Source organism: Malaclemys terrapin, chromosome 1, assembly GCF_027887155.1.
Source record: "Malaclemys terrapin pileata isolate rMalTer1 chromosome 1, rMalTer1.hap1, whole genome shotgun sequence".
Lineage (NCBI taxonomy): Eukaryota > Metazoa > Chordata > Testudines > Emydidae > Malaclemys > Malaclemys terrapin.
In genome coordinates, this window is record NC_071505.1 from 147362292 (window position 1) to 147390092 (window position 27801).

Sequence of the window (27801 nt, forward strand, 5' to 3'; positions counted from 1 at the left end):
AAAAAACCTGACAGATCTCAAAGTAGTCATCAATAGGGAATCATGAAAAGGGGCCTCAAGAGTATTTCCAGTGGGGCTTCTTACTGAGGTGCAGGCCTGAACAGATTGCTAACACAAAGGTAAAATGGAAAAAAAACACTGAATAATAAATAATAGGATAAAAATGGTTATTTCTCCAGAATTAAGTAGAGAAGATTCTCCACCCTTAATGCCATGCCCAGCGTGCACTACTGACTCAGGATGGTGCTGTCAGTGTTCTGAGCTATTGAACTGTATCACCCGTGAGGATTGAGAGGGTGCATGCCTACTCCTTGCTAAGGTGTCATAATAACTGACTGACTGCTTCAGCTGCTCACAGTTAAAATGTGTGGGGGAAGCAAAACAGTGCTGCTGAACACAAATTCAGTGCCTTTGGGAGTGTGGGGGATGGGGGAGACCAACCGACTGACTGACATTTGATTCAGGTCACTTTTCTCTCTTCTTGCCTGGGAGGTCTGATTTTTCCATCAAATAGGAGAAGCAGCCCAGCAACTTTAATATGTGCAGAGAAGAGCCATAAAAATGATTCAGAAGTGACTTGGCTGGAAAAAAAAATGCCTTATCGTGAGAGACTTAAGGAGATCAATCTGTTCAGTTGATCAAGAGGTGACATAATTACAGTGTATAAGTACCTTCATGAGGAGGAAAATACCAGGCACTAAAGGGCTCTTTTATCTTGCAGAGAACGTTATCACAAGAACCAATGGCTGGAAGTTGAAGCCAGACAAATTTAAACTAGCAATAAGGCACAAATTTATAAGTGAGGATGATTAATCACTGGAACAAACGACTAGAGGAAATGGAGTCTCCATCTCTTGGTGTCTTCAGATCGAGACTGGGTAGCTTTCTAGAAGTACCCAAGACATCAGTTATGGCTTAGTTAAACAGAAGTTATTGGCTTGAATACAGGTTTCACTGGGTGAAATTTAATGCCCTGAGAAAATACGAGTCAGACTGGATGACCTAATGGTCCCTTCTGGCCTTAAACACTATGATTCTACAAATTTCATCACTTTTCAGTGCTTAACTTTGCAATGATGAAAGTTGCACTAATGTAGAGTTGTTTTTTTTAAATGTTATCTAACTTTAAAGTTCATACTTTATCCTTGTGAGTACGTTTGTTTACCTTCTAATCTTTGATGTACAGCATGTAGGGTATAGCATTACACTAGATTGTTTTGTCAATTTAAAAAAATTCTCAAAAATGTGGATCAAGTATTTGGTTTTAAATTAAAAAATAAAACTTGAGCTATTTAATGGGATTCAACCAATAATCAGGCTACACGATGCAAATGAAAGGAAAGGAAACATGAAGAGTGATAACCACCCAATGATGAGTTTTTCCATAGAGCAACATAGGTGGGGAGGGAGAGAAAGCACTCATTAAGAGAAAGATGTAGTAAAAAGGGGGAGAGGATGCAGAGTCACACCAATCATGACTGTTCTGAGAAGCTACCAATTATTAATAAAATAAGATTTGACAAAATTAGCTAAATAGAATCATAACAAGCAATATGTTGGAAAGCAGATAACATTTGACTACTTGAATGTCATGTCACTGAATGTCTTTCTAAAGAGCATCTGTCTCAGCCACTCGCTGTAATTTTTCAAAATAAAGAGCACTTTGCATCTTTGGCTTTCACAAAGCAGCCAACATACTGTCAAAAATAAAGAGCAATCACAGCATGGCTTACCTCCCTAGGCCTTTTCTCCGCTTTTATCATCACTGTCCATGTAACGGCAGGAGCAGAGAACGAATTCATGTATATACCATGTTGGCCCTATGTGAACCTGTTTGTATGTAACTCAAGAATGATGAGACAGTTAAACACTCTCTCACAGTGGCTTGCAAAATGCATGCTCATTTCGGTCATTCAGAAACTTCCAGTGGAATTCTTCAAAAATGCTGAAACACCACAACACATTTGACCCAGGCGTAAATTTAAGGAAAGCTATGGAATACAAATTATCTTGTAGTTTTTGGAGCACGTATATTTTGAGAGCAGTTAAATGTCATTACCAAAGCAAGTACAGAAATGGGATCTTACTGTAATTTACCTTGCAGAAGGGAAGATTTTTAAAATGTTTGTATTTAACTATCTATTTAACAAATCCAAAATAATAATGGTCCCAATACCTCCCATAAGCATCCCAGTGGGAAAACCAAACTAGCCAGGGCTAAGGGTCTCTTTAAAACTAAAAAGGAAACTAAACAGATAATTGAAGAAAGAATAGTTCTTGTGATGACAACAGCAAGAAAACTACCCTGAAACTGATATTCACCCTACAGTTTCTCTCCTGAAACCAGAGACAATTTGACAAAACTAAATTTTAAATGTGGAAATACTGGCAAAGCAACTGCCATTCTCAGGCCCAGGAAAAGGTTCTGGAAGTGTATGGACTTATTGGATTTTGCAGCCTTTACTGGAGAACAGACACGTTAGTAAAACTGAGATTAGTTAAATAATCCTCCCAACCAGTTTTTTGAAACATCCTATTATATTTGTTACTGTGTCCCCCATCCCCATCTTTGCCTGGCTGTTTATTTCATCCACCTGTTATGTCTTGTCTTTTAGACTGCAAAGTATAATAAATGACAGTCCCTGCCCAAAAGACATTTGTATGGTGCTTAACACAATGGAACCGCACCTAGTTGCTGCCGCCTTTAGGCACTCCCCTAATATAAATGTTAAAGAATAAGGCTTCTTTACCCCACTACCAGGAACCTAAAAGTGTGTATAAATGTAAATACAATTTATATCCACTTTAAGGTCCTCCAGCTTTTAAATTCAAGCTACAGCAATGAAACAAATAAGGGGAAAAAAAAAAAAACCACCCTAACACCTAAAGCCTAAATGTAGTGAGGTGGCAGCATAGGAAGTATCACTGACTCAGTGAGATTGTGAGACTGTCTGCTACCCTGTTACAAGGAACTGAAGCAATCCATAAGCCATGCCCCCCCTTTATAGTCCTGCCCTCTGAATGTTCAGACCCACAAGGGGGAGAGGCAGGGGGCATGAGAGCATTCCAACAGGTATAGATACTAAATGGTCCCACTGCTCCAACCCGCACCATCAGCACATCTCTAGAGTAGGAATGTGAAGAGGCTACTCAAATGAGTTAAAAATTATAGGATGTAGAGAAAAGTTATACTGTACCCTTTGAAGAGTGGCAGAGTTCCCACTGCTGCAAACTCTCCCCCTCTGGACCCTCTGGTTGGAGATTGTCCCCTCCATGCTCCCTACAATGCAGCTCACAATTTAAAGTCACAATGTGGCCCTTTACATTTTCGTAATCTTCAGATAAGAGGATTTAATTGCTTTGTTAAATTCAAACTCACAAATTATGAATTTTAAGTGCAGACCAAAAACCCCTAAGACACACTGCAGATTTAAAGTAAGTATATCAGTAACAAAACATATGCAAGTACATATGTTCACATTTTGCAAAAGGAATTACTAGAGATAATGTGAGTAGGTAGGTGTCTCTTCCAACTTGCTCCGAAACAAAAAGTTTCCAGCACATAGTGTCGAGTCAAAATCTTACCCTGTTCTGGGGTTTAGTTTTATCAACAAAAAGTTAAAGTCCATGCTCAGCCTTCTTTTCCAGCTGCTCCTAGGGTTCCTATCTCAGGACTGCTCAACCTAAAAGCTAGCTCATTCCTCCCCAGAACCGTGTTAACATACCCCTGAAGTCAGCAGAACCTTTTAACCTTTTCCTAATAGAATCAATAGGGCTACCAGCTGTCCAGATTTTACTGGACACACACTTCTGCTCCTATGGCCAAAAGCTGCAATCCCTTGTGCTGGCCACTTGAGGTCACTGTGGTTTCCAACCAGGAAGGATATTCTGATAGGAGGAGAACATGACAGTGAAAAACAACTCCTGAAGAAGAGCTCCGTATAAGCTGGAAAGCTGGTCTCTCACAAATGGAAGTTGGTCCAATAAAGATATTACTTTACACACCTTCTCAGTGAAAGCAACAGGCAGAGACAGAAGGAAAAGGAATGTGGGGCTGAGAAGAGGAGATAGAGAAGGGGGATCAAAATGGGGGACACAGAAAGGAAGCAAAGAATAGAGCAAGGTCTGAAAAGAAATCAGACTTAGGAACAGGCTGAAAAGGGATATGGGTGACTACTAGGGGAGGAGTACACTTGGGGGTAGTACGCATAAGAACCATCACTCAAAGAACTCTGAGTTTACACCAGTCAAATTAAATAGTTCAACCGTCAGCAACCGCTAGTTCCCCACTGCCATCCAACACAACCTTCTCTAGCTACCAATTATCCCATTAGCTTAAGTGGAAAAGATCTGGGCTGAGGTTTTGAAGGTCCTGCATTAAAAATCTACTGATAATTACATATTTTTCCATATGGGTCATGTCATTAAAGACCATCATCTTAATGCACAAAGCACAAGGGGGCAGAATTAAGGCTGCCTGGGTAACCTTAATTATGGCATTTCCTAACTTCTAAACACAACCTTGCAACTGTAATGCTCTTTAAGTATAGTTTTTTTTAAAGTATGTCATCTATCTATAGGACCCATTCTAAAGATACCGGGGCGGGGGGGAGGAGGAAGTAGATACCTCAGAAGTTGCTATTGTGCTAATGGACTGTTCACCTGTAGGTCACCTGTTTAACTAAACAAATTATGATTATAATAGATATTATATATTATTTACCGACAAGGCCAGGTAATTTTCCAATAAGAAATCTTGACACAAGTCCAGTCTCTCTCATATACCATTGACTCATTACAACCAAGAGAACAGCAACATATTTCTAGAGGAAGGATGATAATTAATAGTTTTACTTCTGATGTCACAATGGCCCCAGTAAAGAGTATGGTGAGCTGTATAGGCCTGTCAATTTGCAGTCATTAATAACTTGATTACAAGCTAATTTTTTCACATGTAGCCTATGTACAAGATTTCATTGAGATGACTGTGAGCAAAGTTTAAAAAGTCTGTGTAGTCTCATTATTGAGATCATTTGGTACAAAAAGAGGTCTTACATAAGGTGCCATATTTCTTCAAGGACCAATTTTTAAATTAATTTTAATTCATAAATGGATTACAGATATACTTGTAAATTCTCAAAAAATTCATTTTACTCAAAGTAAGTTTGGCGTGAATATGTTGTACTCTTCCATCCACTGAGTTCAAAAGAGCTACTCTGAACCTGTAGGTCAAAAAAACAGCAACAATGGGAATGGGTGCTATAGAACACTATGGGAGAGACAGAGAGATCCAGACCAGGAGAGTTTGTGGGACAGCTTTTGCAGGGAACTCCTTTGAAGGCAACCAAGCAAAAACTGATAGAATAGTTCCTGGTGGTCAAGTAATAGCAATTGGTAGCTCACAACTACCCATTAATAGAGAAGGAGCCTCTGGCACTAGCCACTACTGCCTTAGAGTGTCCAAAAATCCCAAACAACTTTGAGCTATTGGAGTTTGACCTGCCTTGCAGTAGGGGCATGAGTGAGAGTTATGTCATGACAGCATCTTTATAAAACCACTTTTTTTTTTTTTTTAAAGGGTCTTTCTAACCAGGTAGGTTTTTCAAAATTCTCTTAACTGTAAATAGCTTTTGATCTTTGAAATCACTAAACAACTTGCAGAGAGAGACAGTGGGTGAGGTAATATATATCTTTTATTGGACCAAGGTCTGTTGGTGAAAGAGACAGAGACAACAAATTGCACTCATTGGTAACTTCACTGTATGAATATGAAATTTCGTAAGCTACCCAGCCAGCAGCTAACCAGTGTAACTCATGTACAGATTACTTTTTGTGATGTATTAGATGTCAGCAGATTTTCAGACTAAAAATAGAGCAGTCAAAGCCATTGTTATTTTTTCATGAAAGTGGATTAGAACTCATTCGCACATTACTCATGCAACTGGAACACACTGCAGTATTTTGTGTTTTCAAAATTACTGCTTTTCTCCTCTAAAATGTAGGAAATTAATTAAAGATGACACATTATGAAGATCACTGCACATAACAAATTCATATCTTTCTAGACCAGAAGCAGCACTAATTGCTCAAAGAATCTTAAGCACTTAAGATCTGCTGTAAAACACAAACAGAATGCAATAACCAATTATTTGCTATCGCATACTCTGAGCTTCAAACATTATTTAAACAATAGAGAAACAAAACATGCTCTAGTGCAGTAGTTCTGAAACTGGTCTCAGAACTGGCTGGTCATATATTATTGTCTCTTTTTCAAATTGTTGTATTTTAGAAAAAAGTTAAAATACAGTAAATACTTTCCTAAAGTAACTTTTTATGTAAGCCATTGTAGTAGTTCCCACGAGGATGTTGCTTGCTTGCAAATGGGAAGGGAAGTTGTTCATGTGATTCACGGCTGCCAATTTCTGAGGAGCTGTGTGTGACATTTTATACAAATTAAATAATTTCTTTGTTATGAACCTCAACTTTATGGTCAAGATATACCACTACAAGGGTAGGACATGGAACTGCACAAAATTGCCAACTGTGGCTGGAAGGTACAAATGTGTGCTGGGTACATGGGAGATTGCATAGGGTAGATGGAGGCTGCAGATTGTCAGAGGTGTAGCTAGCAGGGGTTAGCAGGGTGGGTGGGTGCAGAGGCAACTGGGGGTATTGGATGGATCAATGCCGGGGTAGGCATGAGGTGGCTGTTTGCTGGTTGCCAGGGGCTGCTGGGGAGTAGATACTGAGGTGGAGAAAATGCTGAGATGTGTGGAAATGGAAAGCCTCTGGGTGTGTTGGGTTGTATGGGGCGTGGGAAATACGGAGGTGCTGAGGTTGGGTGAATTCTGGGGTACCTGGAGCCGTGGGCTGGAGGGGAGCCAGCTGCAGTGTTCTGGGAGCCATCTGGGAAGCCTGAGGCCTCACCTTGTGGTGTTGATGCCAAGGTGACTTCCTGACTCCTGCTGCTCCCCTGCTGGCTCCCAGGAAGGGGCAGCAGGAAGCCTGATGCCCCAACAGTTCTGAGCAGCCAAAGGCAAATGCCTGCTGCCTTCCCATAGCTTAGCTGAACATATGAGAATTCAGATGAGCTGCAGTAATGTTTGATAGGGCTTCAAGAGGTGCAAAAAACTTGGTAGCTCTGAATGACACTGTGGCAGGGGAGGTTTCCCATGCAACTGCAACTAGGAAAGGAGATGGCAAATGGGAGAAAGGTATCCATGAAACACTCTCTCTATTAAGATGGAGTCCACTCTAAGACCAAGTCTGAGAACCCTGAGTTTAGAAGCAGGCTATTTGGGAGGTGCAGGGTACATAAGGCAACAGAAGTGGTGGCATCAGTGCAGAAAGACCACACCTCCGCAAAGACTAGCGGGGTGGTGAGTGGTAAATGGAAGACCAAGATCCCCCAACCCCTCCAGCCTCCAGAGTGGAAGAATGAAAAGGAAATGGCAAATGAGAACGTGGGAGTTTCCCAGTCCCTGTGCAAGAAACGGCAATGCAGGGGAGCATTTGGTCTTTAGTTTGGAGGCTGCTCAGGCCCAAGTACCACCAATGCAGCTGAATTTTCAATGTGGAGAGAGAGGAAGGAGAGATACCGTATTTTCCGGCGTATAAGACGACCTTTTAACCCAGGAAAATCTTCTCAGAAATCGGGGGTCGTCTTATACGCCGGGTGCTGAAACTTCCGAGCCGAATCTGCGGTCACCACATATGTCTCCCGGGCTGCTGCGGCTGCCTCCGCTCCCTCCCGCCCTGACAGGAGCGTGGGAACCAGCTGCGGCTGCTGCGGAGTGCCCGGGCGGGGGGATCCCTACGGGGGAAGGGAGCCACGATCCGCACGGGAGGGGCGGATCGGGGTGAACAGCGGGGGGTGGGAGGGCATCTTGCCCCAAGGGGTGACGGCTCCCAGACAGAGAGAGTGAGCGAGCCGGGGCCCCTGGCAGCGCGCCGGGAGCGGCACTTACTTGATGCTGGGCAGGACAGTCCGGGCACCGCCGGGACGCCACGCCCCAGGCCAACGGTGTCCACTGTCGCCTTGGCGGCCAGGCTGGGCTCCGTGGCAGGAGCCAGCAGCGCCGAGTGGCGGCAGGCGGCAGACATGGGCCCTGCGGGCGTGGGTCAGGAGGGCCGTCCTGTGAGCTGGGCTCCAGGGAAGGGGCAGCCGGCGCCTCGGGCCGATGTCCCCTGGGGGACAGTGGAGACACCTGGGAAGGGGTCGCTTACAGGAGCAGTGCGGGGGCGCAGTCATTTGCTGCGGCGGGCCGGGGGAAGGAGACCAGCACTCCCCCTCCCCTCCCGGCCTGCATCCCCTGGTGCGTTATGGGGCCGATCATCCCGCGTGGGAGAAAATCCCAGCCTGAGCCGCCTCCCCCAGCGCAGCACCCCTCGGGCATCTGCCTTCCAAGGGGGTTGCATGCCCCTCTGCACCCTCCCCCGCCATCACCCGGCCTGCCCTCCCTGGAGAATCTGCAGTCAAAAACAGCCGCGGCCGCATGAAAGCAGCAAGGGCGGAGCAAGCAAGAGAGAGATCGGTGCTGTGCCCAGAAAAACACGCCTCTTTCACCCGTCTGGCCCACCCTTGTATCCTATTACCTCCTTCTCTGCCTCTCAGATCTCCCACATGCGCGCCAGGAGCGAGATCTGAGAGGCAGAGAAGGAGGTAATAGGATACAAGGGCGGGCCAGACGGGTGAAAGAGGCGTGTTTGCACTACCGCTCTGATTGTCTTGGAGACAGGGAGGGCTGGGCAGGCAGGGAGAGCTGTGTGGAAGCAGAGAAAGAACTGACAGGAAGGGGATGCAATGCTGACCAATCCAAGCAGGCTTTGTATACAACAACCAGCCAATCGCCGTTAAGGTACATCGCTTGCCGTGATTGGCTGGTTGTTGTATACTGGGTACCACATACAGTACAGCACCAGTATCTGTACCTGTTCATACAGTACAGCACCAGTATCTGTACCTGTTCATACAGTACAGCACCAGTACATACAGTACAGTATACAAATGTCCAACAGTCAAAACCCCATCATGGCTCCACCAGCAAGAAGAAAGAAATATGAAGCCAGTTTCAAACTTAAAGTTGTAAACTTTGCCATGGAACATAATAACTGCACTGCTGCAAGACAATATGGAGTAACAGAAAAGATGGTTCGGGACTGGAAAGCAAATGAAAAAGCATTAAAGAGTATGCCAAGGGGTAAGTGTGCATTAAGAAGAGGCACCCCACATTGGCCAGAACTCGAAAAACATGTAGCAGACATGGTGAATGAGCATCGCCAAAATGGTTATGTAGTGACACGAAATAAAATACGTTTGTTTGCACTTCAGTGGGCCAAATCTAACCCAGATCACAGCAACAGATTTAAGGCCACTGTATCCTTGTGTACTAGATTCATGGAAAGGCATAATATGGTACTGAGGCAAAAGACGAAAATTGCCCAAAAATTACCAGCAGATCTTGATAGCAAAGTAAATAGTTTCCATCGATACATAATAAAACAGCGCACTAAACATGGCTATGCGTTAAGTAGTATTGGAAATATGGATGAAACTCCAATGAATTTTGATATGGTTGGAAATAAAACTGTCCATCAAAAAGGTGAAAAAACAATTTTAATTAAAACAACAGGACATGAGAAGTCCAGTTTTACAGTGGTACTAGGATGCACAGCTGAGGGCGGCAAACTGAGACCAATGATTATTTTTGAAAGAAAAACAATGCCGAAACTCAAGTTCCCTGTTGGTTGTTTTGTACATGTGAATGAAAAAGGCTGGATGGATGAAGAAGGGGTAAAGCTATGGCTTGATAATGTATGGAGCAGGCGACCAGGTGGACTTATTCAAAAATGTAGTCTACTGGTGTGGGATATGTTCAGGGCTCATTTAACTCCCAGCACCAAGCAAAGGCTTGCAAGACTAAACACAGATGTGGCAGTTATTCCTGCAGGATTGACATCGTTGGTACAGCCACTGGATGTGTGCCTAAACAAGCCATTTAAAGATCGCATTCGAGAACAGTGGAGTGAATGGATGGTTAGCGGCGAAAAGTCATTCACAAAAGGAGGAAACATGCGTGCTCCACAGTTGGATGTTTTGTGCAAGTTTGTCATAAAAGCCTGGAATGATATTGATGCAGAAACAGTAATCAAGTCTTTCAAGAAGTGTGGCATATCAAATTCATTAGATGGTATGGAGGACGACTACTTGTGGCAAGATGAAGAGGAAGCCGAAGCTGAGACCACACCATCTGATACGGAATTCGATCCATACGATGACTGCCTTACAAATGTATCACAAGATGTCATTGATGTACTTATGATATCAGATGACAAACAGGAGGATTTTGAAGGCTTTTAAAGGGAAACTGTCACGCCAGCAAACCCTGTAAAAATACCGTAGCTTGCAGTTATGATGGGCGTTGCTAACTCGCCAGGGACTTGCTCGGCACTTGCTCTCTCTCTATTGTTTGTTATCTTCCTCCTATCATCATCAGTTCCAGTTTGGTTGACAGCTTAGAAAACAAACAGCATGGCAGCTCCCATGGGTTTATTGTCTTATCCTTCCTTTCAGCTTTAGAGTGAATTAGGAAAAGTTTAATCCACTTGCACTGTTTTATGTTTATATGTTTGATGACAAACAGCCTTATGTTTATAAGTGACAGTTTTCCTGCTAAGTACCTGCATGTCATAAGCATTTGAATTAAAATTACCATATTGAAATCAAATCTGATGTTTTTTTAATTTTTATTTGGTGTGCATTGGAAGAGGGGTAGTCTTATACGGCGAGTATATCCCAAACTCTATATTTTAACTGGAAAAGTTGGGGGTCGTCTTATACGCCCAGTCGTCTTATACGCCGGAAAATACGGTACTATAGAAAGAGGCTGGAATTGAGAGAGGTTTTGAAAAGGTAGGTTTCTCACTTTTGGAAAAATAATATGGAGGACAATTGATCTCTACAATCAGGGTAAAAAGCAGGATTGCCAATTTTGGTTGGACATATTCCTGGAGGTGTCATCACATGACAATCTTTAATTAAATATTAATCTTTAATTCCTGGAGACTCCAGGACAATCCTGGAGGGTTGATAACCCTCTTAAAACAAACAACTAGAGAGCTGAATCTGCCAAGGGCCTCAAATAAGGCTTCTGTTCTCTAATATGCAATTTCTTTGATTTTTTATGATCCTAGTAATTATTTTACAATATCCTCTGTAAATCCATTAAAATGGCCAAATACTGTCATCCTACCTATCCCTTTCAAGGTAGCATGGATACCATATTTTTCTGTTTTGTGTGTTTTAAATAACTGAGATCAAGCCAAAGGACATTTTTTAAAAATCAGAATTGTCCTACAATTTTCCTGACAGGTGGCAATCCTAGACAGCTCTCCCCCAGAAAACCTTTGAAAAGTAAATGCAATCTGGAACAATTGGGATGCCAAAGTTATCCTCCTTCCCCTTTCTTTGCTACATTCAGTTTTCTCTGTTTTCCTACCTTAGGCAATGCCTGAAATAGCATACAGTGACGCAGGTTTGTGCAAAGAAATTTTTAAAACATCTTCTGACATTTGAGGAATGTGCATAATGAATCAGTTTATCCTGGGACTTTATATAGCACCCATCAGTTTAGTTCTTGTATGTTAAACAAGTGCCTGAATATGCCGTAGTGCTGTTCAAAACCTGCATTTGATAACAATTTGCACTCGTTGCACCTTCCATCCAAGGAACTTAACATGTTTTACAAATGCTAAAGAATGTAGCCCCAAATCTTGCAAAGTATTTATCCCCATTTTACAGATGAGGAAACTAAGGGAACGCCTACATGTTGAGCTGGAAGTGTAATTTCCAGTTAGAGGCAACATACCCACTTTAGTTCTATTTGAACTAGCATAGTATAAATAGAAGTGGCTGTGATTACATAAGTAGCAGGAGGGACTAGCCCCGTCCAAATATGATTCTCTGTGAGACATCTATTTTTATTGCATTATCTCAAATCAGAGCTAGTACAGGTCTGTCTCGAGCTGAAAATTACATCTCCAGCTTGAAATGTAGACATACTCTAAGGCATAGTTAGTGTACATGACTTGTTCAAGGACACACAAGAAGAGCCTGACTCATCACACCATTACACTATTTTTACAGTAGTGCAGTGGAACTGCACCAGTGTAAAACTGGTGCAACAGAGTGGAAAATTAAATCTAAAGGCCATAATATTGACTGAATCAAAGCTCCTAGGTTTCAACATCCTGTACTTCAGCTACTTGACCCTCCTGCCTTCCTTCCCTGAAATACAGGCTTTGGGAGGCAGCATATCCTAACCAATAGAACATTGGACCAGGACCCAGGAAGTTTATTCTGGTTCTATTCCTGGCTCTGCCACTTTCTCAAGGTTACTCAGCAGGCCTCACTTGACCTCTCTATGCCTCAGTTTCCCCACCTATAAAATGGGGATAATGATGATACAGACTTCTTTGTAAAATGCTTTGAGACCTACGGATGAAAAAGCTACTATATAAGAGCAAGGTGCTACTATTAATTCTCTACTGTGTTGCACTTTGCACAGATGTAAATGAAAAATACAAAGTCTAAAGGACTAACTCTGAATGGTATTGCTTTATCCTCTCTTTGAAAGAGTGTAAATGACTACAGAAGATGTAAGGGAAGGCCAGTAAAAATTAGAAGGTCCTCCATTATATAGTGCTATGCACATGGACATTGGTGGAAGGAGAAACCTTTATTGCTATTAATCAATTATTTCTACAAATCCTTGAAGCCAGAATCCACTTCACAAAAGTCAGAACTTCCTTTCCATTATAGACAGGAAATGCAGTTTCTGTTTAAATATATTTTCTCCTACTTTGCTTCATACTTAGGGTGACAATACTCCAGTTTACTAAGAATGAGTTGGATATGCAGGGATAGTCTGGTGTGCCATCTGATTAGAGGAAAGCATGGGTTTCTGTGTATTTTCAATATAATTGATAACCATCTATCTTATAGCCCACCTATCTTATAGCCCACCTGTTATATAAAATGGGGCTGTCTGAGATTTTGACCCCTCTAGATTTCACTCTAGATTAGAGCATGGACAAGTCAAGAAAAAGTAAATTTTCTGATACACTGATAGTCTTCTACCTCCCATAAAAAAAAAAATGAAAATCTCCTCTGAGCAATATTATCTCTTATGATAATGAATCATATGACTTGTTTCTGTCCTGAAATTATTTACATTTGTTTAACTGTAGGCATTTTATACGAACAAGACACATTTGCTACGGGACAAATCATCAGTGGCAAAGGTCTTGGAAAAGAATCAAAGCAAGTGAGACAAGAGAGCACGAAGGTGCATTAATATAGGATAGGACTAGCTCAGATACACAGAATCCAACTGGTTGTGAAGGACTCCCCACTCCTGGCTCTGGGTGCTAAGATCGAAACAGTTTCTTTTTGATCCAGATGACTAAATCACCAATGCTTTTATCACCTCTAAGCCAGATTGATAAAGGGTAGGCAGTATAGATGGCTTATTTTCTTATGGATGCAATTCTTTAAAGCCCTGTGTGGTTTGAGTCGTAGCCACTTGAGGGACTTCTAATGGGACTTCTCCTGTAAGAGTTCATTTACATAACGGGTTCAACAGTTGGGCCCTCTAGGTACTGGTGCAACAGTTGACTTGTGTAAGTGCTTTCGGATACACTCAAATGAAAGTAGCTGTTAAACATATGGGGTGAGACTCCATGCTCCACCTTTTAAGGTATGTCAACCCTGCAAATAAAAGGTGTGTTCCAACCTTGGGTTAGCTAACTTGATTTAAAAATAGTAGTAAAGACATGGCAGTTCTATTTTTAACTCTGACTAGCAGTCAGAGTTAAACCCCAGCTACCCTATACATTTAATTCATGCTGTCAATCAGAGTTCCCATATCTTCACTGCCATTTAACATGGGCTAGCTCGAGTTAAGAGGTCACTCTTATTTTTTTTTCCTTTGCATTTAGACAGACCCTAACAAGAGCCCCTTTACATCCTGCTGGCCCTTTCCCCCAGTATAAAGGGTCTGGCCAGGGAGGAGTGAGGATTTCTCCTAAGGTTGTTTAAAGAAAATATAAAACTTGCAATGAACAGGATGTAAGGCAGTCGGATTTTTAATTCCCTCTTCAGACATTTCTAGTGAGTGATGGAAACCACCACCTTTGACCCTAGAAGTAATTAGTAAACTCAGTAAGCAGTCAATACTATGGAGAGTAGATGATATAAATATACTGGATAATTCAGAATATTCAGTGTGTAAAATAGCTTTTTTGGACTACTGCCAACCTCTTTGAATTCCAGCATATTTACACAGTCAAAAGCAGTAGTGGCATAACAAAAGCGCAGAGGTTCAGGAGTACCTTGCCTAGAATTATCTTGACTCTGGCTATCAGGAAGGGCTGTCCAACTTTACTTCATAGCCACTATTAGTTTCATGGGAATAGGCAATTGTACCACTAGCTAACAATTTAAAAAGTTAAAAGGGTGGAAATCTGAAATGGTGTTACCCATCATGTTCCAAGTTCTCATGAGTCATGAAAGAGCCCCCTTCCACAATGAAGAGCTCTTAAGTCAGTCATTTTAGCAAGCACAGCTATTTCTTTAATACCACACAGGGAAAGAACACATTACAATAAAATAAGCTCGTTAAATGTCTGGCACAATCATAGTAGTGCACTGCAATCTTAGTCAAATGCCTGCTCTCACCACAGCATTAGTGCTTGACTGCCCCCTTTCCTTTGAAGAGATATAGTGGATACCATTAAAAGCTCTGCATTTACCACTCCAGTATATGGGGTAACCATAATATCATTGTACTAACAGGCAATACTGTGGTTCCACAATTACCAGGCTGCAGCATCCAATCACCACAAGAGGATGCAATATTGCATAACCAGATGACACTGAGGCTTGTGATAAAAGCCACAAGAACTGGTGAGCTGTCTCTGTATGTTGATCTACTTTAAACCACTACCTGCAACTGTCACACATCTTTACAATACAATAAATGTAAAAAAATTACAACATTTATCATCCTTGGAAGATCTTTTGATAAACAACTGAATCAATAATAATGCATAAACTGTACAGGAAAATGTTTCTAGTGAGATTTTATATGATTCAAAGACCAATAAGTGATCTAGGGCAGTGGTTCTCAAACGTATTTGATCACTCCCCCTTCTCTATGTATGTCATAGTTTATGTCTCCTCCCCCACCCCCCCGACACCACACAAGTGCATATACCATCAAAAAAATCAACATGCAACTCTCACTATTAAAAACAGTAAGGCACTGATTCAAAACAGAGTCAACAATCCACTGTAATAAGAGCAAAAGCAAAACTGCGATTGCAATCGATGCTTACAATTAAATGTGCACAACACATCGAGGCAAACTGATTAATGTACAGATGGCAACAACTTTGTGTAATGCTATGCAAGCAGAACAAAAATCCATCAAAATGCACAGTGCCATCTAGAGTCAAATGCAGTGCCATCTGAGGACCTGATGTCTGGAGGAATCAGCTTTGCTAGTTATTCATTGCTGTGGGTAAAGTGCGCACAGTATGTTCCCCCCCCTTCAAGCTTTTCATGCCCCCCCTCCCACCAATACATTCTGCACCCCCCAGGCAGGCCCACTCTCCGGTTTGGGAATCTCTGATCTAGGAGAAAAGATCAAAAGATGCTTTGGAGCCTAAATACAAAATTTATTTACGCACTAGACTCAGTTTAGGAATAGAACTCGGTTTGCACCACCTTCCTCATTAATAAAAAGCAGACATATGTTCTCCCTCAAACCTTACATTGTGCTTTGAGGAGAGCAAACAGTGTGAAAAAGCTTTAGTCAGGCCATGTGGACAGAAGTGAATAAATGATTAAGCAGGATGTTTGCTCTTATGCCTATCCACCCTTTCACCTTCCACAAAACACATGGGTCATATGGAAAATATTGGTAGGACCAGGTGTCAGGGGAAAAGTTAGTGACAATCTGTAACAAAGGAAATGGTTCTACTCCAGGCTATGGCAAGTCTGCACCTAGAGGCCACTAGCCAAAGGCATTATACCTGGTCCTGTCATGCTCTAATGGATTGGAGATATTAGGAGAGAGCTCAGAGGTGGAGAACCTCCATGAAATAGGGCAGGATCCACCAGTCTAGAGGCCCAAATCCCCATGGATACTTGGCCCACCAATGCCCTTTTGAGCTCCTCCCCTTTCCCACTCTGTGCCCCCACTTGTCCTGTGGGCGGGCGGGGGGAAATGTTTGGCCACAGTGAAGGAGAGTTTGGATTAACTTGTTTTCTGGGGAGCATACGACCTCTGTTGTTCTTACCATAGTAACATTTCAGTGAAAATCTGGTTCATGTTCCAATTTTAAAATACACGATAAAGATTCTGGGCCAAATTTTTCTCCCACTTACATCAGTGTGAATGACAAGTAACTTCACTTAAGCCTGTGGAGTTACTCTGAATTTACACTAGTGTAACAGATCAAAATTTGGACCCTTAGATTACAGGAGAGCTAAAATAAATTTTAAAGAGCAAATAGCTAAAAGGTATTTTAAAAAAATCTAAATATATTAGAAGGAGTAAATCTGTGAAAGAATCAGTTAGAGAGAGCAATTGAGGACACTGGTGAAAAGTTAAATGGATTTCTTTACATTAGTCTTCAAGAGTTCTGAAGGAGCATAAGTACGGACTGACTAAGCAGCTAGCAAAATATACAATCTCATTAAAGCTGGATTGGCAGGTAGACAATGTTATTTCATCTTTCTTTTAAAAAAGGCTCTAGGGTTGGTCTGAGAATTTACGAACTGGTTGAAATGACAACAAAATAGAATATTAAAAACCAGTCTAATGAGTATGATTTCTGATTAGGAAAATTGTGTCTTTAAACATGCCAATAAAGTAATCATAGAAGGGACCTCAGGAGGTCATTTAGTCCAACCCCCTCACAATAGGACCAATCCCCAGACAGATTTTTACTCCAGTTCCCTAAATGGCCCCCTCAAGGATTGAGCTCACAACCTTGGGTTTAGCAGGCCAATGCTCAAACCACTGAGCTATCCCTCTCCCCCACGATGAATAGAGTAGAACTAGATGACAATGTATTTAGACTTTCAAAAGGCCTTATACAAGCTCCCACCTAAGAGACTACTAAGGAAACTTAAACCAAGTAGTCATGGGGTGAGAGGCAAAGCATTACCATGGATCAAAAGGTAGCTAAGAGACAGGAAACAAAGGGTATGACTAAATGGTCAATTTTCATCATGGCGAAAGGTGAACAGTGGAGTGCTTCAAAGTTCCATTGTAATAGTAGGATTTATTGTTTGTATTTTGTATAATTTAGTATGAAGGATAAAGAATAATAAGGTAACAATGTAGCATGTATTAAATGTACTGATGTATGATTTGACCATATCCTACCAGCCACCCTTTTTGAATAGCAGAAAGGAATGGCCTAACAGCCATTGGTATAGGTGCATCAGTCAGAATTTCTGTGTGTCTGGACTGATTTCAAAGCAATAACAGACCTTTGAGGGTCACCACTTTGTTGTGGACTTAGTATTTTAAGTAAAAGAAAGAAGGCCATGATTTTTTTCTTCTGCATCGCAATTTGATGTTCCTGTTCAAAATATTCTGTGTAAATTAATTCGGTTTTGTGTGTGAATGAGGAATGGGTGTTGAGAGATAAGTGTGAAGGCCGTCACTGAACCAGATGTTCTAGGGAGCACTGGAGACAGATGCAAGGGTGCCAGAAGGTTGCAACACACCCCTACTGAAGTGTCAGAGGAAGGCAGATTGACGACTCTAAAAATGAGAAAGTCACCTATCAATGGGGACAAGATAGCTGTGATCAAAACCAGCAGCCTCCCCAAGAGGCTTGATGAAAGAACAAGATAAAGGATGAGAAAAAACAATTTAAGAAAACAAGTACTCGTCAAACAATTGATTACACCATGATGGTGCAAAACTCTTTGGTCCCAATGAAGGAAAATCACTATATAAACAGGATGCCTTGCCATGAAACTTTGGGTTCGTGCTGCCAAGACTTCCCTGGAGCATCGTGTGGTGACTGACAGAACCTGGCTCCTACCTACCCAAGATCAGCATAACTGGCCACTTGCTTGATCCAGACTCTGGACTGGTAACTACAACATCGACTGGTGGGACAGAGAGAGAGAGAGAATGCATATGCTAATTGTTGTATCTTCAATAAACATGGTGTATTGCCTTTTCCCCTGAAAAAGATCCCTTGTGCTTCTTATAAGCATACCATCATACTAGGGGTAAAATTGTCAAAAGTGCCTAAGTGACTTGGGATCCTAAATCCCTTTTCCAAAAATGACTTAGGCCATGTCTACACTACAAAGTTAAGTCAACATAAGACAGCACGATATGATCCTGAGTAGATCAGAAGTGACTACAGGGCTCTGGGAGTAAGGGATGCAGGTGGTGATCTCTTCGATCCTTCCAGTCAAAGGGAGGGGCTCAGGCAGAGACAGATGCATCCTGGAGATGAATGCCTGAATACGCATGGAATATTGGTATAGAAGGACATCGTTTGTTCAGGAAGAACAGACAGGGAAAAGAGGGAGGAGGTGGTGCCTTACATATTAAAATATATTCACTTGAACTGAAGTTGAGATGGAAATAGGAGACAGACTTGTGGAAAGTCTCTGGGTAAGGATAAAAGGGGTGAAAAACAAGGGTGATGTCATGGTAGAGGTCTACTACAGACCACCAAACCAGGATGAGGTGGATGAGGCTTTTAAAAAAAATAATAATAATGATAATAAAAAAAAATAAAATAAAATAAAAAGCTAACAAAATCATCAAAAACACAGGGCTTTGTGGTGATGGGGACCTCAGACATCTGTGGGGAAAATACAGCAGGGCACAGATTATCCGACAAGTTCCTGGAATGTATTGGAGACTTTTATTATTTCAGAAAGTGGAGAGAGCAACTAGGAGAAGGCTGCTCTAGATTTGATATTGACAAATAGGGAGGAACTGGTTGAGAATTTGCAAGTGGAAGGCAGCTTAGGTGAAAGTAATCATGAAATTAGAGTTCATGATTCTAAGGAATGGTAAGAGAGAAAACAGCACAAGAAAAAGCAAACTCAGGGAGTTGGTAGATAAGATCCCATAGGAAGCAAGTCTAAAGGGGGAAACACAGATCAAGAGTTGGCAGTTTTTCAAAGACATGTTATTAAGGGCACAATAGCAAACTATCCAAAGGAAAGAGAGGAACTATGGCAAGAGACCACCCTCGCTTAACCAGGAGATCTTCGAGGATCTGAAACTCAGAAGAGACCTACAAAAAGTGGAAATTAGGTCAAATTACAAAGGATGAATATAAACAAATATCACAAGTATGTAGGGACAAAATTAGAAAGGCCAGGGCACAAAACTAGATTAAACTAGCTAGAGGTATAAAGGGTAACAAGAAAACCCTCTACAAATACATAGAACCAAGAGGAAGATCAAGGACAGGGTAGGCCCATTACATAATGGGAGGTGGGAACAACAGAAAATGTGGAAATGGAAGAAGTGCTAAATGACTTTTTTGTTTCAGTGTTCACCAAAAAGGTTAGTAGCAATTGGACATCTAACATAGTTAATGCCAGTGAAAGAGAGGTAGGATCAGAGGCTAAAACAGGGAATTACTTAGACAACTTAAATGTCTTCAAGTCACCAGGGCCAGATGAAATATCTCCTCAGTCACCTCCTTGAGTATTCTAGGATGTATCTGAGCCATTAGTAATTATTAAGGCTGTGAGTTTGTCACAGCGGTCATGGATGCCATGACTTTCCATGACCTCCGTGACTTCTGCAGTGGCCAGATGCACCAGCCGCTGCTGGGGGAGTCTCGGGCCCCCGCCCTCCCTCCAGCAGCAGCAGGAGTTGGAGGGGCTCAGGGCTGGGCTGCAGGATGGAGTGAGGGCTCTGGGCGGCGCTTACCTCGGGGGGCTCCCCAGAAGCGGCAGCATCCCTCGGCTCCTAATGGGAGGTGTGGCCGGGGGCTCTGCGTGCTGCCTCCACCTGCAGGCAAAGCCCCCGCAGCTCCTATTGGCTGCAGTTCCTGGCCAATGGAAGCTGCAGAACCACTGCTCAGGAAGGAGGCAGCGCACAGAGCTGTGTGGCCACGCCTCCATCTAGGAGCTGAGGGATGTCACTGCTTCTGGGGAGGTTCTGAGTCACTTAGGAAGCCTGCTAGCCCTGCCAACCCCCTCCCTGAGCACCCATGGCACACACACCCCGGGCCACCCCCTCTCCAAGATTTAGTCAGGTGTATATAGTACAAGTCATGGACTGTGGTCCATGGTCGTGGGCTGTGAATTTTTGTTTACTGCCCATGATCTGTCCATGACTTTTACTAAAATATCTGTGACTAAAATGTAGCCTTAGCGATTATTTTCAAAGAGCCATGGAAGATGGAGAGATTCCAGAGGACTGGGAAAGGGCAAATATAGTGCCCATCTATAAAAAAGGGAAAAAAGGACAACCTGGGGAATTATAGACCAGTCAGCTTAACTTCAGTAACCGGAAAGATAATGGAGCAAGTAATTAAGCAATCAATTTGCAAACATCTAGAAGATAAGAAGGTGATAAGTAACAGTCAGCATGGATTTGTCACGTCAAACCAACTTAATAGCTTTCTTTGACAGGGTAACAAGACTGGTGGATGGGGCGGGCAAGTGGTAGATGTGGCTTTAGTAAGGCTTTTGATGCCGTCTTGCATGACCTTCTCAAACAAACTAGGGAAATACAACCTAGATGGAGCTACTATAAGGTGGTGCATAACTGGTTAGAAAACCATTCCCAGAGAATAGTTATCAGAGGTTCACAGTCAAGCTGGAAGGGCAGAGCGAGTGGGGTCCTGCGGGGATCAGTTCTGGGTCTGGTTCTGTTCAATATCTTCATCAGTTATTTAGATAATGGCATAGATAGAACACTTAAAGTTTGTGAACAATACCAAGCTGGGAAGGGTGGCAAGTGCTTTGAAAAACAGGATTAAAATTCAAAATGATCTGGACAAACTAGAGAAATGGTCTGAAGTAAATAGGATGAAATTCAATAAGGACAAATTGCAAAGTACTCCACTTAGGAAGAAACAATGAGTTGCACACATACAAAATGGGAAATGACTGCCTAGGAAGGAGTACTACAGAAAGGGGTTGTAGAGGATCACAAGTTAAATATGAGTCAGTCTAACACTGTTGCAAAAAAAAAAAAAAAAAAAAAAAAAAAAAAAAAAAAAAAAAAAAGCAAACGTTCTTGGCTATATTAGCAGGAGTGCTGTAAGCAAGACATAAGAAATAATTCTTCTGTTCTACTCCGTACTGATTAGGCCTCAACTGGAGTATTGTGTCTGGATGCCACATTTCAGGAATGATGTGGACAAATTGGAGAAAGTCCAGAGAAGAGAAACAAAAATGATTAAAGGGCTAGAAAACATGACCTATGAGGGAAGATAAACAAACCCAATTTTTTCAAGTCTGGAGAAGAGAAAACTGAGGGGGGACACAATAGTTTAAGTACATAAAAGGCTGTTATAAGGAGGGAGAAAAATTGGTCTTGTTAACCTCTGAGAAGAGGACAAGAAACAATGGGCTTAAATTGCAGCAAGTGTGGTTTAGGTTGGACATTAGGAAAAACTTCTTAACTGTCAGAATGGTTAAGCACTGGAATAAATTGCCTAGGGAGGTTGTGGAGTCTCCATCATTGGAGATTTTTAAGAGGAGGTTAGACAAACAGCTGTCAGGGATGGTCCAGATAATACTTAGTCCTTCTAGGAGTTCAGGGGACATGACCTCTCAAGGTTCCCTCCAGTGCTATGATTCTATCACCTAACTATGAAGGTGTACACACACTGCAATGCTCCTCCCACCAGTTTAACGCTCCTTCTACACCCAGGGCCGGCTCCAGGCACCAGCTTACCAAGCAGGTGCTTGGGGCGGCCACTTTGGAGAGGGGCGGCAGGTCCAGCTGTTCAGTGGCAATTTGGCGGACGGTCCCTTACTGCTGCTCGGCGCGAAGGACCTCCCGCCAAATTGCCGCTGCAGATCGCGATCGCGGTTTTTTTGTTTGTTTGTTTTGGCTGCTTGGGGCGGCCAAAACCCTGGAGCCGGCCCTGTCTACACCAACATAATAAAGCCACCTCAATGAGAGGTGTGGAGCTTAGGACAACACAGTTAGAGCAACACAGTATCAATGTAAACACTGTGCTGCTTACGTCACCCTAAATGGTCTCCAGGAGGAGTTCCACAATGCCCATTGCGACTGCTCTGACCACCAGTTTGAACTCTGCTGCCCTGCAGCCAGATACACAGGCACGTACCCCCCTCTTTTAAAGCTCGACAAAGTTTTGAAATTGCTCTTCCTTTTTGCTCAGGTGTGGAGAGCTCACATAGCAACTGCCGAGCTGAGCATGCCAACTCCATGCAGCAAACTCGCTCCTGCTTGGAGTACACAAGAGGCGCCGATCTCCTGGGTCTGTGGGGAGAGGATGCTGTGCAGGCACAGCTCTGCTCCAGCTGCAGGAACTTGCTTGGGGCATATAGGGAAAGGGCTATGACAAGGACACATACCAGTGACCTTTAAAAAAGAAATAATAATCAAAGAGCTGTGGCAAGCATAGCAGAAGGCAAGGGAGGCAAATTATCACTGGGGCTGGAGTCATGGTGGTGGTCTATGGGTGGGTGTCTGGTGGAGGGAGCAATCAAGGTGGGGTCTGAGTACTTAGCTTCTGGCCATGGGAAAAGGGGTCATTGTTTTAAGGAAGAATGAAAAGAAATAGAACTTTTCCTGGGCAAGTAAAAGCAGATACTACAGCAGTACCACCCAAGGCACCCCACCCCATGGAAAGTTAAACACAGACAGTTGCACATATACCAATGAGGCTCTCCCAGCTGGGTGTATGTGCTTGTGAATTCCCTGTTCCCTCCCCTTTCCCCTGCATGTATGAAGTTTACCTCATCATTACATAGGTATGTCTGCATGGGTGTGGAATTTTAAAAAAACAACCAGTTTCCATAAATAGATTATCTGTTATTCTACATCACATGGTGGATGCTGCTAACATTTGAGACAATAGTAATAGATGCATGTGCATTGTTACAGTCAGGCACACACAGCAATCATTACAAGGGTCATAGCATGGTACAAACAAACAATGCCAGGGTTAGCACACTACAGCAATGCACCTTACTGTGGCTCAGTGTTAAAATGCTCCTCCAAGGCCTCCCTTAGCCAAACTGCCCTCCCCGCCAATTGAGCTCTTATAGGCCTTCTGTTCATAATGCATAGCACAATACTGAAGAGCAGTGCAGGATCCATGCTTTCTGACAGATGGCTGGCTCATAGGTTACCAGGGCAGTTGAAAAGGAGCTGGAAACCTAGTAGGATGCCCATGGAATGATAGGATTGAGAAACCTTCATCATGTCAAGCTGAACTTACCCCCATGAGGCATTGCAAACCTGTCTCAAAGCACTCTGCAGCCCGTTGCATAGTGGGATAGCTACCCACAGTGCACTGCTCTCAGTGTCAATGCAAGGCTGCTACTGTGGATGCACTCCACTGACACAAGAAGCATAGTATGGACATGCAACCGCTGTTTAATTACAGCAGTGGCTGTAAATTGACATAACATAGGTCGACTTAAGAGTGTAGTATAGTCATAACCTTAGCCTCATTGAAAGTTAATGGGACTTAGGCTCCTATAAAAAGGACAGGAGTACTCGTGGCACCTTAGAGACTAACAAATTTATTTGAGCATAAACTTTCGTGGGCTACAGCCCACTTCATCGAATGCATAGAATAGAACACACAGAAGATATTTATACATACAGAGAACATGAAAAGGTGCGAGTAGCCATACCAACTATACGAGGCCAATCAATTGAGATCAGCAGGAGAGAGAAAAAAAATCTTTGAAGTGATAATCGAGATGACCCATAGAAGGTATAAGGATATTAACATGGGTAAATAGATTCAATTAGTGTAATGACCCAACCATTCTCAGTCTCTGTTCAAACCTAAGTTAATTGTATCTAATTTGCATATTAATTCAAGTTCAGCAGTCTCTCTTTGGAGTCTGTTTTTGAAGTTTTTTGTTGCAAAATTGCCACCTTCAAGTCTGTCACTGTGTGGTTAGAGAGGTTGAAGTGTTCTCCCACTGGTTTTTGAATGTTATGATTCCTGATGTCAGATTTGTGTCCATTTATTCTTTTGGATAGAGACTGTCCGGTTTGGCCAACGTATATGGCAGAGGGGCATTGCTGGCACATGATGGCATATATCATGTTGGTAGATGTGCAGGTGAACGAGCCCCTGATGGCGTGGTTGATGTGATTAGGTCCTATGATGGTCTCACTTGAATAGATATGTGGACAGAGATGGCATCGGGTTTTGTTGCAAGGATAGGTTCCTGGGTTGGTGTTTATGTTGTATGGTGTGCGGTTGCTGGTGAGTAGGCTCCTATGTCATTTAGGTGCTTTGGAACATTTTACCCAGGTCTACTAGTGTTTCATATATTTATTAACAATCTGGAAAGGGGGTAAGCAGTGAGGTAACAAAATTTGCAGATGACATATTTGTTTGTTAGTCAAGTCCGGATAACATTGTAAAGAACTTCGGAGGGACCTAACCAAACTAGGTGAATGGGCAACACAATGGCAAATGAAGTTCAGTGCTGATAAATGCAAAGCTATGCACATTACTGGGTCCTAAATTAACAGTGTCAACTCAGGAAAGGGATCTGGGTATCTCTGTAGACAGCTCAGTGGAGACCTCTGCTCAGTGTGAAGCTGCAGTCAAAAAATAAACAAGACATTAGGATGAATAAGGATGGAGAATGATACAGAAAGGATATAAATCCATGTTGTGGCCTCATCTGGAATACTATGTGCAGTATTGATTGCCCCGTCTCAAAAAGGATATTGCAGAATTAGAGGGTGCGGGAGTTCAATGAAGGGAGACAAGAATGATTTGGAACATGGAAAATTTCTCATATAAATAGATCTTGAAAGGATTGGGATTGTTTACCTTAGAAAAGAGACAAATGAGAGACGACGTAATAGACATACAATGGAATTGAAAGGTGGCAAATTGAAAGGAATGGCTTTTTACACAGTGGGTAATTAGGTTATGTAACTCATTATCACCAGATGTCATTGAGGGTAAGAATATAGCAAGATTCAAAAGAGGATTGAATATTTATATGGATAAAAATATTAAGTGTTACAGACAAAATTTTGAAAGGGCTATAAACGTTCATGCTTCAGGGCTTAAACCACTTTTGAACTATTATGAAATTAGGATCAGACTAACATGGGGGAGGGTTATCCAATACCTGCCTACTGCAGGATTTCTTGCACCTACTTCTGCAGTATGTTGGAGCCCATATATCTGATCCAAAATGGTATTTCCTGTATTCCTATGTACTGTCAGGTGTTTCAAAATTTTAATATGAAGATTTGCAGCACAACATATCTTCAAGAGTTATTTTCACAACAGTTTGTTGATAAAAATACCACATCTAAAATTCCAAAAAAACGTGTTTGACTAATATTTGCAAAGGCCAGTGACAAGGCTCTGGGGCATATACACTGAGTATATAAACATGGATTTACCTCCCCCCCCAAAAAGTCATAAAAACACTCAGCAACTCACATGTTACATGTCCTGCTCTGTGGAAATATTTCATTTTACTGGTGGCACTAGAAAAATGGTTAAAATATATGTATTTAAGAATTCAAAACAACAATATATATATATATATAAATAAATAAAATAAAAATTAATTTTTTTAATAAAAGGAAGCTGTGAAAGTAAAACTAAAGGAAGTCCATTGCCCCCAAGGGATTAAATGGACACTTGAGAGATCTTTCACCTAGAACCATGTTGATTCTTCAGACAAAATAATAATATTACTTTGTAGAGTTCACAAACTATCTAAGATCACAATAGCTAAATTTTGGTTACTATAAAGAGATTCAGTAGACTGGATTATTTCACAAGCAGCTATAGGGGTGGATAAAGATTGCTTTCCTTCATCTTCGCTACCAAACCTTAACTTCACTAACAGGATTCTGTACTTTCATAGCATTCTCAGACTCCCCCCCATAATCTTTGATGGTATTACAATCAAAAGTTTACTGGATAATACAGAGAAAGAAAGGGTATAAGCAACACACAAGAAATAACTAATTAAAAGTTGGATACCAAAGGATGTCTCTGGAAAAAAAGAATGGGTGTTAATTATTGTATTTAAATAGGATCATAGGCAGCTTTATAAAAGGCAAATACACAGAGAGCAAATAAAAATTTTCATTAAAGAGTTCTTTAAAAGCTAACTATTTTCTATAATACGCTTTTGTCTGAAACTCAATTACATTATCTATGCAAGGTTAATATATAAACACTGAGGCTCAAATTTTAAACATGTTAGAAGTTAGGAAATTCATAGTTATGATTCCTATACTGTACCAAAATTAATTCTGCCTCTTTGATCATAAGCATTACTATAGGGTCTTTCATTACATTGCAAATATATTACATATAAAAACAATGCTAAAAACCGTTAAAGGTGCAAAGTCAAATGTTCAAAAATAACACTATGAATTGCCAAAAATCAGATTGCCTGTGCAATCTTAATTTATTATAATGCATATGCACTACAGGGGCAGTCTTGCCCAGTATCAAGTAGAAAGTCTGTAGCAATGCCAAAAATAAAAACACGATTGTCCTGGCTTCCAATCTAGTACCTTAAACACAAGACAACATTCTTACTCTTCTTAAAACTCTGCCTCATTAATTGTCCATCCTGTGCATTGAATGAAGCAGAGGTCCTGTAAAACAGGCAGATTAGTACAATCATGAATTAACTTCAAGATGGGTAACCTTAATCACAGAATCATAAAAATGACGGGCTGGAAGGGACCTTGAGAGGTCATCTAGTCTATTCCCCCATGCTGAGGCAGGACCAGGTATACTTAGACCAGGGATCTCAAACTGAAAGCACCACGAAGGCCACGTGAGGACTAGTACATTGGCCTGAGGGCCGCATCACTGACACCTTTTCATATAAGGATACAAAAGTTCCCCCCCCCCCCCCCCCCCGGCTCTGCCCCCACTCCACCCCCTCCATGAGGCCCAGTCCCTTCCCCACCCCCATTCCAACCCCTTCCCCAAAGTCCCCACCCCAACTCCACCCCGTCCCTGCCCCTATTCCAACCCCTTCGCCAAATCCCCGCACCTGCCCTGCCTCCTCCCCTGACCACGTGGCTCCCCACTCCTCCCCCCTCCCACCTAGAAAGCACCTGGAGGTAGGCAGAGGAGCGGGGACATGGCACGCTGGGTGGGAGGTGAGGTAGCCGCAGGAAGTAACTCGGGGGGGAGGGAGAAAAGCTTGGCGGGCCGCAGCAAATAACTCCGTGGGTCACATGCAGCCCGCGTGTTTGACACCCCTGACTTAGGGTGGACAAATACCTGTCAGGGATTGTCTGTTATTAAAAACCTCCAGTGATGGGGATTCCATAACCTCTCTTGTAAGAATGTTCCAGTGCTTAACTATCCTTATAGTTAGAAGGATTTTCTTAATATCTGACCTAAATCTCCCTTGCTGCAGATTAAGCCTATTACTTCTTTTCTGATCTTCGGTGGACACTGAGAACTGTCTTCTTGATAACAGCCCTTAACATATTTCAAGACTTATTGAGTTCTCCCTCAGTCTTCTCTTCTCAAGAAGAAACATGCCCAGGTTTT

At 42.2% G+C, this 27801-nt stretch overlaps 1 protein-coding gene and 1 long non-coding RNA gene across 9 annotated transcripts in view; both read right to left on the reverse strand.

The window, feature by feature from the left end:
- STXBP5L (syntaxin binding protein 5L) overlaps nt 1–27801 on the reverse strand; it is a 410492-nt gene that overhangs the window by 316230 nt on the left and 66461 nt on the right. The gene's annotated exons all lie outside the window — the stretch shown is intronic.
- Nucleotides 24556–27801, reverse strand: part of LOC128844872 (uncharacterized) — a 40805-nt gene continuing 37559 nt past the window's right edge. For both annotated transcript variants that reach the window (XR_008446542.1, XR_008446541.1), the window contains 2 exons: nt 25708–25754; nt 24556–24842 (listed from right to left, as the gene is read on the reverse strand). This is a non-coding gene — a long non-coding RNA (uncharacterized LOC128844872). The remainder of the gene's footprint in view (nt 24843–25707; nt 25755–27801) is intronic.